Source organism: Eurypyga helias, unplaced genomic scaffold (genome assembly GCF_000690775.1).
Source record: "Eurypyga helias isolate BGI_N326 unplaced genomic scaffold, ASM69077v1 scaffold11203, whole genome shotgun sequence".
Lineage (NCBI taxonomy): Eukaryota > Metazoa > Chordata > Aves > Eurypygiformes > Eurypygidae > Eurypyga > Eurypyga helias.
This window is the reverse complement of record NW_010243355.1, coordinates 1-18079: the sequence shown is the minus strand read 5'-3', so window position 1 is coordinate 18079 and position 18079 is coordinate 1. Positions and strand designations below refer to the sequence as shown.

At 40.8% G+C, this 18079-nt stretch overlaps 1 protein-coding gene across 1 annotated transcript in view; it reads right to left on the bottom strand.

The window, feature by feature from the left end:
- The window catches only part of DAB1 (Dab, reelin signal transducer, homolog 1 (Drosophila)), a 105304-nt gene extending 102441 nt beyond the window's left edge, over positions 1-2863 (bottom strand). The window contains exon 1 of the mRNA XM_010149387.1: positions 2854-2863. The gene's annotated coding sequence lies outside the window, so the exon portion shown is untranslated. The remainder of the gene's footprint in view (positions 1-2853) is intronic.
- Between the last annotated feature and the right edge of the window lie 15216 nt (positions 2864-18079).

The window sequence follows — 18079 nt, the reverse complement described above, 5'->3', positions numbered from 1 at the left end:
CAGGAATGTGCTGGAGCAGGATGAGGGAGACAGGCTGCAAGCTGCACGTAGGACTGGGGGCGTATGGGCTGCGGAGGCAACGAATAAACAACCAAGCAAAAAATAAAGCGTTACTCCAATTCTTACTGCCGGCCCTTCTTGCGCTGAAGGGTGAGCCACCTACTTCAGCCAGCCTGCTGAGGGCAGAGCATCCCGAAGACGCTTCTCCTGATGGTCCCTCACTAAATGCATCTTCTTGTTGCTCTTTCTTTTTGTGAAAGTTTCCATTATTAGCACAATCACAGTGGAGTCCATCTGGCCTGTCTGAATAGCTGCCCAGTTATTAAATTAGCATTTAATAAAGAAATTAACCCAGCATATCAGCTGGTTAGCTGGCCAGAGATTAACTACAGTTATAGTTATTTTTTAATATCTCTTCTCTGTCATTTAAGAAAATATTACACTGCAAACACTAAAATAATTTTGACAGTTTAAATCACTTTTCACAGGAAGGGCTGTGAAGCCTCTAGTACTTTCAAATCCAGGATCTTCTAACATTTTTAAATGCTTCAGTAACATTACACTGCCATGCACTGTCTGAAGTGATTTAATATTGCTGAAGTGTGTCAGGGGCTTTCTTTAATAAGCTCTTCAAATCTTGTGTGCATGTGTATTATAGAATATTCAAAGATAGCTTTTCAAAATCTGCTGAACTGGAGTCTGAATAAGTACCGCAAAGCAAAAAAGAAGGAAAAATAAAGCAACTTACAAATCAAAGTTGCAGTGCTTGCTAAATACAACTCTTGAATTACCTGAATAAACTGAGAGCATTTTGATTACCATTCTCAGTTAGGAAAAGAGTAGAAAAGGACATGGCAAATTAAGGTTGACCAAAGAGAGAAAAAGAATAAGATGGAAGCCCCCAAACCAACAATCTTCCAGGATCTGAAGCGCTCGTTGGACAGGACCAAGGACAGGGAGAGGTCTCGCCCCCTAACACGGTAATGGTGGGACACCCCGGGCAGTGACCGCTGGGCCCCAGCACAGATCAATGCATTCACTGCGAAGCAGCCACCCACCCTACCACCCACGGTCCTCCTCGCTTACGCTCAAAATCCGCCCAGCAAGCAGGGAGGGAAGCTCTGCAGAGAACAGATGTCCCTCGCAATCCCCATCTCCCTCCCCTCCCCCTGCACATAGCCCAGTTTAATAATACGTAGTTTTACAGCACAGTAGGGATGCATCAGTCTTTACAGCTCAGTGGCACTTACTTAAAACATCCCTCAAGTCACAGCTGGATTGACGGTTTGTTTTCTTGAATTTGGATTTATATTTACCTAAAGGTTAAGAGCGTAACTTTGCAAGAACAGCTAACATGAACCACTTAACAAAAGAAAAATATTATTAATAGGTCCATTTATAATCAAATAAAAAAACCCCACCCCAGGGTCAGGAGTTAAGCTACATTTTAATGTCTTAAAAGACTCTTAAGGGTACAAAGCATCAAGAATGCCATCTCCTGTTGTCAGCTACTTTCAACAGGAGAGCTGAAATAGTAGCATTGTAATGGCACTGAATATTTTAAAATAACAACATACAACTGCTATCTCATTTGAAACTCCCCAGAAAAGCTATATCCCCTCGAGGCTATCCCACTGAGTAATATTTTTAAAAAATAAATGCATGTCTATTTTTGGACAGGTTCAAATATTGATTTACTTTAAAACCTAATCAGGTCATACTCTCGCAGGCTCATAGCTCCTTGAATAAAGTAATAGGTATCTTTGTAAAGGAGCACATAAACATCTGTCAGATGCAATCTATAGTTCAAACTGAATTTGCCACAGAGACAATTCCTCCAAAAGTATTGGTCTTTATGTAAGCTACGTTAGTAAACTTTCATATACTGTCCATATTTCAGCCGTTTATTACCCAGATGAGAATGGCAGTCAATCTGCTCTTCACTGCAACAGCTTTTATTGTCTCCTCCAATCTAGGTCACCGTTGTTAAATACTACAGTCTTCCAACTGTGGGAAGTACTGCAGCATGTGTTTTATCAATGAGATGCTATTTTCTTTGATCAGTTCTGCCACATCTCTCTTCCTGGTCTAAAGACAAAATTTTGTTAGCTGTGTTTTAAAAACATAAAAATCCATCATCTCACACACATCCAACCCTAAGAATCTTCTCACGTGCTGCATTCCAGCTATTACAGTGTTATGTGTGTGCCTCAGCTTTTCCTAAAGAGGATTCAGAGCTCTTCGTTTTAACAAAACACTGACATTTTCTGTTCCCTTATTAAGTAGCTACAGTAGGAACACAATCAGCGCATTCTGGAATTAACTGGCTTTTAATTCCAAGAGAAGTCTTAAGCCTGCATTTTGTATTACTCCTACGTCGGCATAAAACCTAAAGCCTTAGTGAAGAAATATATTTGTAAATTCACTTTGCAGTTAGGATTAACGCAGGTTGGACCTTTTATGCAAAAGGAAATTAGTCACATGCTCCACCCGCCTCCCCCACGCATTTGTAGAACAACGATTTCTGTCAAATCATTTGTCTTTTCAAGCATGCTTGAGCGAGCTCATGAATGGGTTATTAGGCGACTTCCCCTGGCCTGAGTTATGAAGCAGGTCAGATAAGACGATCATAATACTTCCCCCCTCTGGCTTTAAAATACATGAATTTATTAATTTTCTTCAGGGCTTCAAAACCTAAGAAATTCCCTCCTCTGAAACCAGTTTCCATCTGCTTATGTAAAGGAAAAGCTGTCTTAGAATGGATTTGTAACTAAGCCCCGGCATTCCCTAGGTATTTAAGTTCTCCACAGCCCCAAAGCGTGATTTGACAGGCTCTTCACAAGAGGATGGTACCTCCCCCAGCCTGGTTTGACAAAACAAAAACCACGCTACCATCCTTAGCTCTTGCTTTTATAGCTCTGAAGCCTTGCAATACATTTCCTTCCCTCCAAAGCACACAATATAATAATCCGTAAGGGAGCATTTACGTCCATGATGTTGCAAGTGTTAAACAAAGCCCAAACATATTAAAAGGGAAAAAGAAAGGTGACCAAACTATTTTAAAGTGTTGTCATCCTGGAAAACTGAAAACAGTTCAAGCATGAAGACCTGCTCTCCAGGGAGAAAAATGTTATCAACTTCTCATCTGACCATGCTGCTCTCCAGGGAGAAAAATGTTACTCATCAACTTCTCATCTGACCACGAAGTCTAACACAGAGAACATCAGTGAGACTGGAAAAACTCCTCCTGGCCTCCAGTGCCCTTTAACCCTCCAGAGAGAGGAGGCCATGAAACTCTCTGGAGCTCCTCACAGTATTTTGTACTCATCAGCTCATTTCCCTAATGGTCAGGTCTTGTGAACACCCTGCAGGAAGCTCCTAGGTATCAGAGTACAAATCTGTACAGAAGGCTCTATGCTAATTCCAAACTGAATCCAAGGGACTGGTCCAAAAACTACTGATGTATTTCAGTTAATAAGACCCATAGGTAAGAACCAGAAAATGATGGAGATGAGGTAAAAGAGGGAGTTTAAGATACTGGCAATGAGGAGGAAAAAAAAAGCAAAGAGGAGATGTCCGGGTAGGTACTTCATTAAAGCAAATTCTAAAACAATGTGTTTAGCAGCAAAAATCTCAGCCAGCTCGTGCGCTAAAATTCTGGCTAGCCTACAAAAGAAACCAATCTGCATGAGACTGTTGCATGTGCCCAGTCTCTCTTCTGTAGTTTTGTCATTTGCCCCCAGAACAGAATAATAACTGTTCCTAGTGACACAGCTGAATGACTGACATGGCATGGCAATCACTGCTTTTCCCTGCAATTTCTGTACCGGTACCTCTGTACCCTGCAACGGTAAAAGGAAGCTCACTGTTCATGTGCACGAACTGAGATCCTACACAAAACCATTCCTTCAGCAGACATGGAGAAAGCCAAGTGCCCAGTTCAGGTCGTGGAATGTCCCTCTACAAGGCGCAAATAGTCCTCTGGAACCCAGCACCCTACTACTCCCTCCTCCTCCCTCCTTATGCTACACAGCTTGCAAAGACACACAACTGCCTCCGTATTTCACACCTGGTTTTGTTTGCTCTAAAATGAGCAAGTCCTCCCCTTCACATTTCATTTTCTGTATACAAAGATGAAGGGAGGAGATTTATGTGCTTATAAATATATGTATTTATACTGCCCGTTACCATGTCTGAGGTGAGACACCAGTCCAATACGTCCTGATTAAGGCTCTTATTTCTTCTGACATCAGAAAACTACTCAGCACTCAAACCATATTATTTCATTTCCTATTGTATATAGTTGCTATTGGTTTAGTTGTATTTATAAAATAATTCTCATCTCCTGAAAGCAAGAAGCTTGTTTTCAAAAACCTACATGTAACAAGGACAATAACACATTTTATTGAATTTATTGTAGTTTACAATATGCTTCATTATTCTATCTCTAGGGCATCTTTCAGGCACGTTACCCAGTTCCTCAGATGGTGTAAAGAGCACCATTGAAGCTGATTTACCACTAGAAGAGCATCTTGCCAAAAAAAATTGACCTATAAAATATTTCCAAAGTAAGATGTTTATTAGTATTCCAACAACAGCAGTAATAATTACTGAAATTCCTCCTGGAAATCACTCCATGTTGTGGTGAATACTACACTCCACCTCACCAATTATACACCAGAAGCATTAGGAGTTTTCTACACGTTAGAAAACGTTGACTGGATTAAAAAGATGCTTTTCACAGGAATGAATTTATTTCAGCAAGGTTTTTTAATTGGAAATTACTAACATTTCATTTTAATATTACAGTTTCTCTTCTACATTATGGAGGACAGCATTCTGGAAACAAAGGCAAAACAGAACACGCCAACCTCACTATAAGAGAATTTTTGAAACGCACTTTCAAAGTATGCCATTTTGCATTCAGCAAGGACTATGTACTGTCAGTTCATAAGTTCTCTAAAAGGAAGGATACTCAGATACTTTTAAGAAAAACAGCTAGATTTGAGCCAGTTGACAGAGACCAATAGAAAAATATTTATATTGTTTCCTTCCACGCTTTTAGCAGAAATTCTTTTGAGAGGACGGATTTCATATAATCACAGTATAAAGCCTTTTTTTAAAAAAACAGAATAAAAAACACACCCAGCACTCAGAAGTCAGGACTTGCTGCTCTCCCTGTCCTGCTCTACTGCTGGCCAGAGCGAGTGCTGTGTAGTTCCAGTGCTGCTGCGTTCCCTCCAGTTGGTCTCAGTCTCATTTCCAAAAATCAGCTGTCAGCTTTACCTCTGTGAAAGAATATTTAACATCCCTTTTGTTAACACCTACCTCTTCTGAAAGCTAGGTGTATACCTGGGAGCACCATCCGGCAGCGCGAGCAGCATTGCCTTCAGGAGACTTGCAAGGCTACAAGGGACAGAATGGAACCCCAAATCCACAGAAAAATTAAAGGCTGGAAACCCAAATGGCAATGAGTGTTATTAAAAACAGCCATGGCAGCACCGTATGCCTTCAGTTCCATAATAAAGCATGCAAGTCTGCTGGTCAGGTGCATGTACAGCCTTGAACAAGCCAGCCCTGGAAAGTCTAGACATGGAGACTTCACTGCACTATCCCACCAGATCCTGGGGAGGCAACACAGGCTCGTGTCTTCTCCTCTGCCCCTGTAGCAGGGGATGCAGCTCCAGTCTGGGGAGCTGTAAACAGGTAACAAAGCCCCAGCAGACAAGAGTTATAAACACTACACACATTGTTCCTTTCAGCATATTTTTCTGCTCCGAGAAGCAAAACTCCACTCAAAGTGCTGTTTGTAAGCTTCTGAAGGGTATGACAAGAAAAAAAAGCGCCCTGCCACTGAACAAAACAGGCTTAAAAAACTTCACATCATTCCTTCGATACCGAGAGGCGGCTATGTCACCAGGAACAGGAGGTTGGGCACACTGGACTAACCCCATGCTCGCAGTGAAACTGAATGACCTCAATGCTTTTTCCTATATGAATTGTGTTATGCCAAGCCTTTACTACACCCACATTACTACACTGATGACCCTGAAGCAGAAAAGAAAAAGAACTTCTGATGACACCGTGTAAGAACAAACAAGGAACAAAACTCCCCAAGCACCACAAATGCTGCCCAGGCACAGCCTGACTGCGACCCGACTTCCGCTAGCAGAAAACTGCCTAACCCCCGTTACAGGCACTCAGGCACAAACCCAACAGCGTCACATTTGACTTCTACTGGCGCAACTCCACTGATTTTCAAGGAGTTGGAGTTACACCAATTGTACGCTGGTGCATCTGCATTAGCGTCGGCGAAGTGCTGCTGGCGTGGCTGATGTAAACAACGCCAGACCGACCAACCCCTGCACGTCTAAAACTCAACGGCACTACCTCTGAAGCAACAAGAAAACGCAAATCCGTACGTTACCAAAGCGGGGTCTTTGCAATTTATTTTTGCAAAGAAGAGCGGCTCTTTTGCGATCCTCTCGACGCCAAAGCAACAGTGAAGACTAAGAAGGGAAAAAGGACAAAGTACACAGTTGGGATCACAGTATTCTGTAATTAGAGCTGTTAAATGATTACTAAAGCGCAGTGGTGCAATCATCCCACTGAAGGAAAGGGAGAAGTGTGCAGTCAGGAGCATCACCAGGGAGAAGGTAAAAGCAATGTCAGAGACACCACATTTTATATTTAAATGCAAATTCCTCACAATCAGGATCTGTGCCTTCTAATTGGAAGAAAAGGTTATGGAATTAAATGCCTCACATCCTGGACAACTCAGCATGTTTTTAAGTGCCAAACTAAGTTGAAGGCAACTTATTCATCTCCTGTCCTTTACAGAAATATCTAAATTCAGCTCTTTTTTTTTTTTTTTTCCATTTCAAGATGACTTTCTTAATACTGCATGCCAGACTGAACTGGGAGTTACCCTCTCATTCATTTTAAATAAAATACAGCACAATACCTACACAAGATCCAACTCAAGCTATACTTTGAAATCTGAAGTCGAGCTTGAAGTGATGCTTTACACTGGCCTTCTTAACAGGTGTGAATTTTGCACCAACTTTTTCAGGTCCCTTTGAGGTTTGCTCGGCCACATGAGTTAAACTATACCTCACGCTTTTCAATTTTCCGAATGGTTCCTGACATCGCAGCAAAACAAACTTTCCTAACATCAACAACAACAAAACCCGATGCCAGGATCTTTATTCACTGCTATTTTTCAACACTCAGCCCATGTTCCCTGACAGTTAAGTATTAGGAAAACTAATCAGAGGACTTCATCATGCTGTAAACAGACTTTTGATTTATTACACCAAACCACAAGACTTCTACCAAAGTTTATTGACTAGCAGAGCAAAAGGGAAAAAGCAAAAATCTTTCTAGGATTGTAAGCTTTAATTTACACATACAAGCAAAATTTATGTTTATGCTCTTGTTCCACAACCGACGAATATTTTAAGTAGTCTAGTAAATGACTTAAGCTACAGAAATACTTATGACAGTTCCACTTAAATACTCCAGTCTTCAAAGCAGCAGTGTCACTTGTGAAGGTAATCCCACATGACGGCTAATACGAACAGCAGGCAGACTTCAGAACACTACCAAACTGAAATATTTGAGAACGGCTGTTAGATATTACTGGAGAAATTTCAAACCACGAATAATTTTCCTGAATTCACTTATCTGTTCTCATCTCATTTGTGAATGCAGTGCCTCTTATCTGATTATGTTATACACTGTTCCACAAATGCCTCTGCTTTGTATCAGGAAGAACGTTAACCATTTTAAATGGGAGGAAGCACCTCCCATAAAAAGTCAGGCTCTGCACATTTATTGTTCCTGGGTAAGATTCAGCAGTGTTTCAAAATAATAAAAGACATCCCTCTTCCCAGAGCTGGAAAATATGCTATAGAGGGATTTAAAATATTAAAACACTCAACAATCTTAAGTCTTGAAACTCTGTGGGCCGGTTGTTGTTTCCTGTATCGTAATTCCGTACAGAGAAATGTCCGTACAGGGAACCACACCAGCCCCCTCCCTGCTATAACCTTGCACCTGGAGAGGTCTGCGTGACCCCACCACACACCGGCAGAGTCAAAGCCTAAGTGATCAGGTTAGGGATCTTGTAAGAGGAACTACTTAAAAGAAAACGGGGGAAAAAAATAGTCAAACCACTGCCAGGCTAAAACATCAGGGAAGAAGAGATGTTCTTGATTATTCAGATGGGGAACTGCTAAGCTGCAAACGCATATACAGACCTGGACGAGCGGGAACGCATCACAAAACCATGCTTGCTTTCTAACCATTTTTAAAACCCACCCAAGTAGCATGCAGTGAGGAACCGTTCACCTTCCACTGTCATGCTACAGTTTATTCTCTCTTGGAAGCAATTACAGGACAAATGCCAAGCTACAGAAGGTATTTTTCCAGCAGCAGCATCTGGCTTCTTGGCAGACTCCTCAGGCAATTTTACTGGAAGCTTTAGAGATGCTATTGGGTCAGTCCTAGCTGTATTGCTCATGAGCTGTCTGGCAGTTTCTTCTTCCTAGATGTCATAATCCTTCTGATTTACCTTGAAGGAATTAGCACACTTTTATTCATTTCAAAAACAGTTGACCTGCAAGGCTTTTATAGGCTATCTACAGAGACATGGTAAAAACTGCTGGTGTAAATCTGTGTACCTTCGAGCCAGCAGCATTTCGGCATCCATTGCCTAATGCACTATCAAGAAAACAAGGAAGCCTAGCAAAAACTGTTGTGTGTCTTTTGCTGGTAATTGAATCCATTTCTTATGATTAAAGGAAAAAAAACACAGAATGCATGAAAAACTAATTAGTAAAAAAACCCAAAAAGTAAGCAAATCTGTGCCTTTATTTAATATGAACTGCTCTCATCTAGTGAGGACAGCACTGTGCTGCATCCTGTAGCAAGGGATGGTGCGCATGAAGTCAAGGAACGCTGCTGGCAGACAGCAAGTGTAAACTGAAATACAAAGGGATCCACTAAGTCAACGGAAGGAAGACAATTTCTGAGATTCTGCTTCTTGCAGCTCCTCTGTTAAATGCAGCGCCTCCGAGGGCAGAATGGCACGTGAAGTCAAGACAGCCCATGTCCTTTGCTCTCCCTCCTGCCTGTCCCTTCCCCCTCCCCAACCTCACCAGCTAAGATCTGCATTATTCTGCAGCTGTGATCATGATTAATCCTCATCCAGAAGGATGAAAGACAGGATGCTGGTTTTACCCTCCCTCTTTGCATACCAACAAAATCAAGTCCACAACAAAAAGGCTTTATGTCAGTTTAGAGCCGTTCCCTCGAATTAATACAGAGAAAGGGGAAATAATACTACAGAAAGAACATTTATAGTCCATAACACACGTGGGATCTTCCTCTTTCAAAAGACTTCTGTGCAATTACATACAATAAATGTACTCCTCAATTAGAAGTGTTCATTACTACTACTTTTTTAAGACTTTCCCACAAAGATATGCCTGGATGTCTCCTTGTTACTTTTTTTTTTTTCCTTTCCAGATTTTTCAAAGAGCTTAGAGTGAAACTCACAAAATCCCGTACCAGGTTATTTTCTATTAAAAAAAGTCCTAATGCCCAAAGGTAAATATTACAGGTACCAGAAATGTACTCTATAATTTAATAAAGGGCTGTGGATCTTGGACTTTCAGTAGCAGAAGTACACTGAGCAACATAACCGAAGATTGACAGCACTAAGAAAGATGCACATATCCAGGTCAAACAAAAAGCCAAACCGAGCTCTGTCATCAGCAGGGGGCAACTAAATCCAACCAGACACAGAATTCAGACTTGGCTAATGTGAACTGACTAATATAATTCCATTTTATGCAGGGCAAAAAAATATTCTAATTACAGGCCAGTGGTGTTCGCAAGTTCTAAATTTAGGTATCATTAGGGCCAGGTGAACCGTTAAGTGAACTAATCTGAATTTTATCCATATCAAAGATTTGTACTGTCCACAAATTAACTTCTCAGATTCGAACCATGTATTCACTCTCATTATTTCAGACATCTTTTGGATATCCCCACTCATTAATTAAAATTTCTGCAGAATCACAGTACACATCGACAATGCAGCCTGGGTTTTAAAACGCCGTGCAACGGCACACAGTGAAAAATCAATTATTTAAGCTTCAGTAGCTGAACAGAAGTTCGCAGCACACTCGAAACCGAGCCATACTTCAGAGGAGACACAGCACAGATTCCCTTGTTTACAAGCTTGTTTCTGCAGAGCACTAAACCATCTCAGTGATCAGGTGAACATCTGAATACACGCTGAAGACTCAACTTCCAGTGATGCCCCAGATTTCCGTGAAAACACAAATGAGTTGAAAGTTGTACACACTGGCAGAGGGATTCTTGGATGCAGTGGAGACTGTTTTCGATTATACAGTCCCAACAAGGCCTGGCAGCTGAGAGAGCAATCAGGGATAACCATCAAATGCATGTACTTCACTTCAGCAGGGAACATAAACTAAAAATGTATTAAAATGTTGACCTACTTTGTACACTGCTCTCCTCAAACGCCTGGGACACTTAAAACAATGGACATTATTTCAGGGATAACAAAAGCTAATCCAAAATAAAGACTCTGCTATAATGAAAAACTCTGTTGTTTAGCCAGCCGAGTTTGAAGCCAAAAGGTGAAGAATACCTAATCCAATTAAAATGAGAGGGAATTCAGGAATGCAGGATTTAATTACTCCACTTGGAAGGTAGCCAGGACCATTGGGTTAAGCACCCATGCCCTTGTGCAAGTGCCATGGGAACTCCAAGGACTGCCAGCGGTCCAGCCCTCGGCTCTGCTTCTCCTCAGAGCAGGTCACCCTTGGCAGCCGTGTGCCCTCTAGCTCAGCCCCAAGGAAGAACACCAGCTCCTGAGTTTCCAGCAGCTCCTTGGGAGGTTCCTCGCGATGCCCAGCGTTAGGCAGGCCCGGCCTCACCCAGCCTGTGGAATCAGAGAGGCTCCCAATACAATATGGTGAGCCTGCAGACGATGTCCAATTAAAGCCGCCCGGATAAATACCTGTTCGGTGAAGTTACAACTATGTGTCACTAACATTTTGGTTTGTTTCAGTTTATTTCAATTCCACAGACTAAATAACAGGCAGCAATAATACTAGTTTTGGAAGTAATGATGTTTGTGTTACCCACTCAAATTAATTAACGAAAATAATGACAGAGTTACAAAAATCAGAGATGATTAAGAACTTGAAGACCGTCCTACCCACTTCTCTGCCAAGGAGGATTTGTTCTTAACAGCACATTCTTCTGTTCTTTAGCAAACCTTTTAAATGACGCCAGCAGTACAAGTCAGACCTCCTTCCTTCAGAGGCACCGATAGATTCGGAAGAAGTAAAAGCTGAGAACAGTGGTCCTGCCAACTTCGTATCAGTATTTCGAGTTAATTGCTAGGAGATTATCTCGAACAATTACTCCTGTCCCTTACTGCACACACATTCTAAATACCTGTAATCCTCACACAGCTCAATTCCATCAGCGTTAAACCAATCTATCCACTTTAGGTAAGATCTAATGGTAAAATCACATACCATTGGGTTTATAACCCAGACTATTACATTCTCCATTATTCAATATTGCTTATTATTTTGTACTTACAAAGTCAGGGAGATGTGATTTTATTGCTTGCAAATCATTCTTACATTAGTCTTACGCTGTTAGAACTTCACTCTGCTTTTCCAGATAAGCTTTTTGCTTTCTGCATATTTAAATAGTAACTCTAATTATCTCTACTTGATTACCCTCCTCTTGCAAAGCCTTTCCACAGTAACATCACAGCGAGTTCTTCATCCTAGTTAGATTTAAAAAACCCCAAGATACATCATACACTTTAATATAAGCACAGAGGTGTTTCCTTTTTTTGAAAGCCATGCATACAGGGTTCTGTCTTCAGACATCTTTCTTCAAAAACACAGTGAGAAGGGCAGATTACTGATTATCACATTGGTAAGAGTAACAGTATAGAACAGTGCTAGCAATAAAGTCCGTTAAATAAAGTAAAAACCAAATAACACTACTGACATGGTATCAGATACGCAAAGAAAAGGTCAGTTCATCATCTAAAAATATTGCTTCTTTCAAAAACTACGCTTATAAGAGTTTTCTGGATTTATTTCTAACCACAGTCGCAGAAAACACTTTATACTTCCCGTTCATAGGTACGCAGAAGCTCCACATGGCTACATAGTAGCTACAATTCACGGTACATAATGCACAAATGCACATTACAGTAGCCCAAAACACGACAATAAAAATCTCAGTCAAAACTCACGTTTCTTACAGTAATTTTATCAGTATTTTTGATAATTTTTTTAATAAATTTGGCTATTTTGGTTAGTGGTGATGTATTTTAGTTTAATTATAATGGTGTTTAGTAACACCATGTGTTGTTAAAGCCTGACACTTCCCGTTACAAATTCTTCTGTTAGATTCTTATACCTTTACCAAACAGTGTATCTCCTGCAGCCGAAATCTTCCGCCACAGAGCAAAAGCAGCGATACATGCAGTGCAATCTCCAAGATCTCGTCCTGCTGCCCTGAGGCACGAGATCGTCTCTTCCTCCTCCCACAAACTTTCCTACAGACGATGGCCTTTATCATGCAACCCTGATTTTGGTCCTCCAGCACAGATTTCCTCTTTTGCAGCAAGGCTTTCTGTGGAAAAAAGAGTTCCTCTGTGACTGCATACACAACTTTGCATTCAGTCATCTCCATCTGGTCAACGTCAAATTTAGCATTACTTCACTGATGTGCTTGGCGCTCTAACAGAAATGTACATTTTCATGTATGTGTGTAATAACACACAGGAAAAAGAGGCAACACAGGTGTACCCCAACCATATTGCAGTGTCATCTTGAATTCAGCTTGCAAGCTGCATTCTCTCAGCACCTACTTCAGCAATACATGGTAAGAGTCTGGCAGAAGTGACTGTCTTAAAAGACGACTTTGGCAGAGAAGGATAGGAAAGAAAAACAGGAGATCCAGTTGTCACTGTGGCTTTCAGGTCTGTTTGTGTCAAAACAGTATCAAAAAAGGCTTGGAAAGACAAAAACACAGTCCTGAGGCCCCGAATGCTCACAGAGGGCTTCCATTATTACATGCAGTGTGTTATTTTATTAAACAGAACTAACCAACCACACAAAGACACAGTAGTCCATCTTTGAGCCAAAAACTTTCCTTAAGAAATGCGACATTCATTGCCAAGAAAAAAAACAAGCTTCTCTCTCATCTCCTTGGTTCTTCTCCACAAATTATACACCAGCAAAAACTGGTCCTACTCTCATATGCACAACACGGTCACTCCTGAACCAGCTGGTTTCACGTGCAGGGTCCTGGTTCTACAAGCTCTGGCAAGGCAATCAACTGGGGCTGACCCGACCAAACGAATCCACTGGGAATAAAATTCTGCTGCTATGCACATCCAGCACCAGGATACACTAAGCAGCAGCCTGGTGGAAGGCGGCAAGACTGTTCGCCAGTTCAGTTTCCCGTAAGGATGCTAGCTCAAAATCTTGTAACTGCCCACGATGACAATAGAGGGGTCATGAGGGCAGGTTCAGAACACCTGCAGTACAGCCTCTGGTTCAGACAGACAGGAAAGGAGATCTGTCTATGTTCGGGACAGGGTTATATGTTCCTTCTATATTCTCCAGATTGATGACTTTGAAAGGAACACATGCCTTGGGACCCAGAGTAGAGCCATCCCGCTGTGATTTATGCTCTACTCTTCTGTAATGCTACAGCTCTGATAAGAGCCAAGTGTATCGATTCTGCTGGCTGGGTCCACCCGCAGGGCCCGAACCTGCACCGGAATCAGCTCCATGGGGCCAGGAGCTGAACGGTTTGGCACCGTTGCCAGGAGAATAACCGGGACAGATCCACAGTGAGCTTCACATAAACCTTCACAGACTTGGCTGGGATTTAAGAGAAAGTTATATTGGTAACAAATGTATTAACAGGTTGGACATCTTCTCAAAGCAAATACTTCGTATTAATAAAAGACTTTAAATCAGTTTGTTGGGGTTTTTTCCCCAGCAAGACCTAGCCTTCCCATCAGGACTGAAGTGTAACTGAAGAACAAGTCACGTCACCAGACCGTAAGCAAACACAGGTAAGGATGCCTAGCCTTTCAGCAGCAAAGGAACCCTCTGCCAGTCTATTCCAGACCAAAACATGAGAATATTCACCATATTATTGAAAGAATAATTCTGTTAGAAGCTCAGTAAGTAACTCCCCGATTTTTATGTGCAGTAATTTGATTCTATTTTTATCCATTAAAGAACATTTGGATTAACAGATTGGAAAAGTTCATTCACGGCTTTATATCTATACGACTGTTACAAACCCTCCCCCCTGCTGCCCATGTAATTAACCAAAATTACATTCCCATGTTCTTGAAAATATTTAAAAACCATCATTAACATGTGTGATTTCATCCTATTTTACTGATGAGCCCAAAGTTGTATCCTGAGTGCCATTTCTATAGAAATTGAGCGCCAAATATTACCAAGTTCCAATTTTACTGTCTATTTTAAAATATCCTGACAGCATTCAGGCAAATTAAATTTAAAATTAAAGCAAAGGCTCTGTATGCCACTGTAATATTTGAGGCAACAATTTCAAGAAAGGAAAGGCAGACACCGACTGTGCATACACTATAGTTCAAATAGATTCCTCGTGTCTAATGGCATAATTTTTCCTTTTTTATCCATTGAGGAGTTATTTTAAGTCTTCTGCTGAATATATTTACATGCATAATGAAACTTTTTCAGTGGTTCTTTTTTAATTACTCTGTTTTCGACACTGCAAACACTAATAGCATACACATACATACAAATCCACACATCAGTGTATGCACTCATGCACACGATATTCAGGCAAAAAGAATTAATGGAAGTTTTTGGCTGGCTGCTACCCCCTGTAAACATGTTAAATGTGAACAGTGCTTGCGGCTGGGTTCGTTAACTGAAAACGTTGCTGTTGTCCACACAATTTGTGCTGCTCGCATACAAACGGATGACATGTAAAATGCTAATTTACAGACTCATTTCTTCTCAATTTATCATCATGGTCTCTCTCCACTAGGAAGTTCAGCGGTTGCTTACTACAATCCTGAGAGAGTATCTTGAGCTGGGACCTCACTCAGCACTTGGAGATAAAACTCTGCAGGTTGTCTTCTCTGTAATGCACAGAAACCCCAAACCAACCAACAACAAAAACCTCACTCCAAAACAAAAATAACAAAGGGGGAGCGGGGAAAGAAAGGTTTTGAATGAGCTCCAAACACATATTCTGACACGCTGCAATGGCAAATTGGTATCCGAAAAGCCACAGTCCGCTGTGACTGCCAAACATCGCCCCTTCCAAGGGAAGAGGTATTATGTTAAAGCTGCTAACGCCATTGCAGGTAACTCTTCTCACAACTTCAGCTGTGCATCACCTTTCTGTTCATTTTCGTAAAATCCCCAGCTCTAGAGCACTTGTAGTCCGAGATCTGCTCACATCCAGTCTGAAAGCTCCTCTGAGCTCCCACACCAAGCATGGAATTTTACCTGTCAATTAAGTTTGGACTGCATGTCCCCATTACAGGTTGATGCAGCACTTGATAACAGATACAATTAAGAGAGTAACTTCAAAACCACATTATTTCTCCAAACTAAAACACCAGTACTGGTACACCCATCATTCCCTACAACATTCCAGGACTTCACTTGACCACAGCTGTACAAGATACCTCTTCTTTAAAGATCTGTGACATCCAACCACTCTAGAGACTATAGTAGTAATTTATTGTTATTACAATGTATTATACTTACATTATTTATGCCTTTAAAGTTTCTGAGGAGGTTCATCAGTTGTTCCGTTTCCCTTTCACAGCACCATGCTGTACCTAACTTTACACAGGGCTTCACCACCTCCCTGCCAACCGGAGTCCCTACCCCACAGTGTACAACTATTTCGGTATCAAGGATCTATTCTAAACAGGGTAAGTTTTTCGTAGCAACTTAATGCCTTTAAATTCTTTTTTTTAACCTCCATGTTAGTTTATCAGAGCAGTCATTAAGCCCGGGCACTTTGAGGCTGATGGGTACGTCTAAGCTAGCCCTCTCCGAGCTAATTGCGTTCAATTTAACATTCTCCAAGCACTGGCAGTTCTCATTCAAGCCAAGTGTGAAAGTTTTTAAATTAGCTTTCACAGTTTGATTCACAGACAGCAAATGCAAAATGGCACAGGATTAATTTTTCCCCCAACAACACAGTGCAACAAAATAGCCCAAAGGCTATTTTAGTTCATTTGCTTTAACTATTAGGGAAGATTCACAGCACAGAGAGTGCTCCAACAGAGACAAAAGCTCCAGAGGACTTTCAAAGCTTAATATCGCCCCTATTAATTAAAGCACCATACGTTTGTACAGCCTTTCCACTTTGTCACTCAGCGTTAAAATGGAAGTCTAGACCACTTAAGCAATAATCAGTGTGGCTTGGCTTAAGAGAAGAACGTATCAATGCATTTTTCTCATTTTTTATTATGGATCACATTTTTAATATTTAATACACTCTGGTATTGGACTGTAAAACAGCGTATATAGAAATCCACATTTCTCTTGGGAACATACAAATCTTGACTTCACATGTAATCCGACAATGTCTCTTTTAATTGGTCTGCCTGTATTTGCCAAGAAACAAGTTAAAAAGGAAACTAGAATATTGCATCACCTATTGCAAAAAATGATTTGTTAACTCCCACCAAACAATGGCAGAGCAGGATGGAAAATTAGCTTTCTTGGCACTTTATTTTCCCAGCAATTGCCACGATACATACACTCAGATCACATGGTCAACTTTCTGAACGTGCAGACTCTTCACAAAACTTTCAAGTACACAGATTTCCCTTTGAGCAAGGACAAGCAGTGTATATGATCTGCTCCATCAACAAACAGAAAAGGTCAACACATACAAAACCAGCTGAAACTCTCCACATTCAATCTTCAGAAGAAACGTATTTCTCCAATTTAAGAGGCAGACTAAAAATCTCCGCTAAGAATTTAGCTCATCCTGTGAAAGTATGTTATCAGAACATGAGACAAATCCTAAATCCCCGTCCCTTGGATGTGGTTCATGTATACTAGAACGCACAACCACAGCCTTAAGTATCAGGAGAAAAAACATGCAGTTAGATCAAAGTCAGATAACTTCAATGGTCCTTTCCATTATCTTCACAAGTTTTTATATAAGGTCCACAACTCATAATCACTCTTTAATTCAAAATAGTTCTAATATTCTAATAACTAATAATTTCCATCTAATGTAATAACTATACCAATAGTGGTAAATCACATCACAGATGGGAATTACTTATTCAGGTATAAACAGTATTTGTAGAGAACTATTAAAAATAAATCTATATGTTTCTTTTGCATGCATACACAGCCTACATCTTCAAACTGCAGATTCCAGATTTGATACAGCCCGGGACATGCACACCACGAACAGGTCACAAAAGTCAAAGGCCCATCTGTAAATGCCAAAATGGTGTCACAGAGATGAGTCTAATTTGGGCACTTTACAGGATTCAGAATACTGATCTCAAATAACATTAGAGTTTTACAAGTATTTTCTGGTTTGTCCTAAGTTGTTACATACTTGCCTTACCATGATAACAAATACCACCTTGTTTTGTAAATAAGAAGCCTTTTGCACAGTAGATTTACAAGCAAAGAACCACAGGAAACCTGTATTTGTTAAACCACACTATTTAGTAAACATACAGGATATTTTAAAAACTCTTGTAACTCTTTAAGCCAACTCCAGCATTACACAAAACTGCAGACACAACAATGAGACCCAAAACAAACGCATCACTGTCAGCGGGCAGTCGAGGCAAGAGGATAATCTTCGCACACAGGATCACTACAAGACCACACAGAAGATCCAGACTACCTAAGTTTCAGTGATATTAAAATTTGATGGGTCTGCATTTTAAATCTCCAGCTGCAGTAAGAATCACCTACACAAACCTAGGTAATAG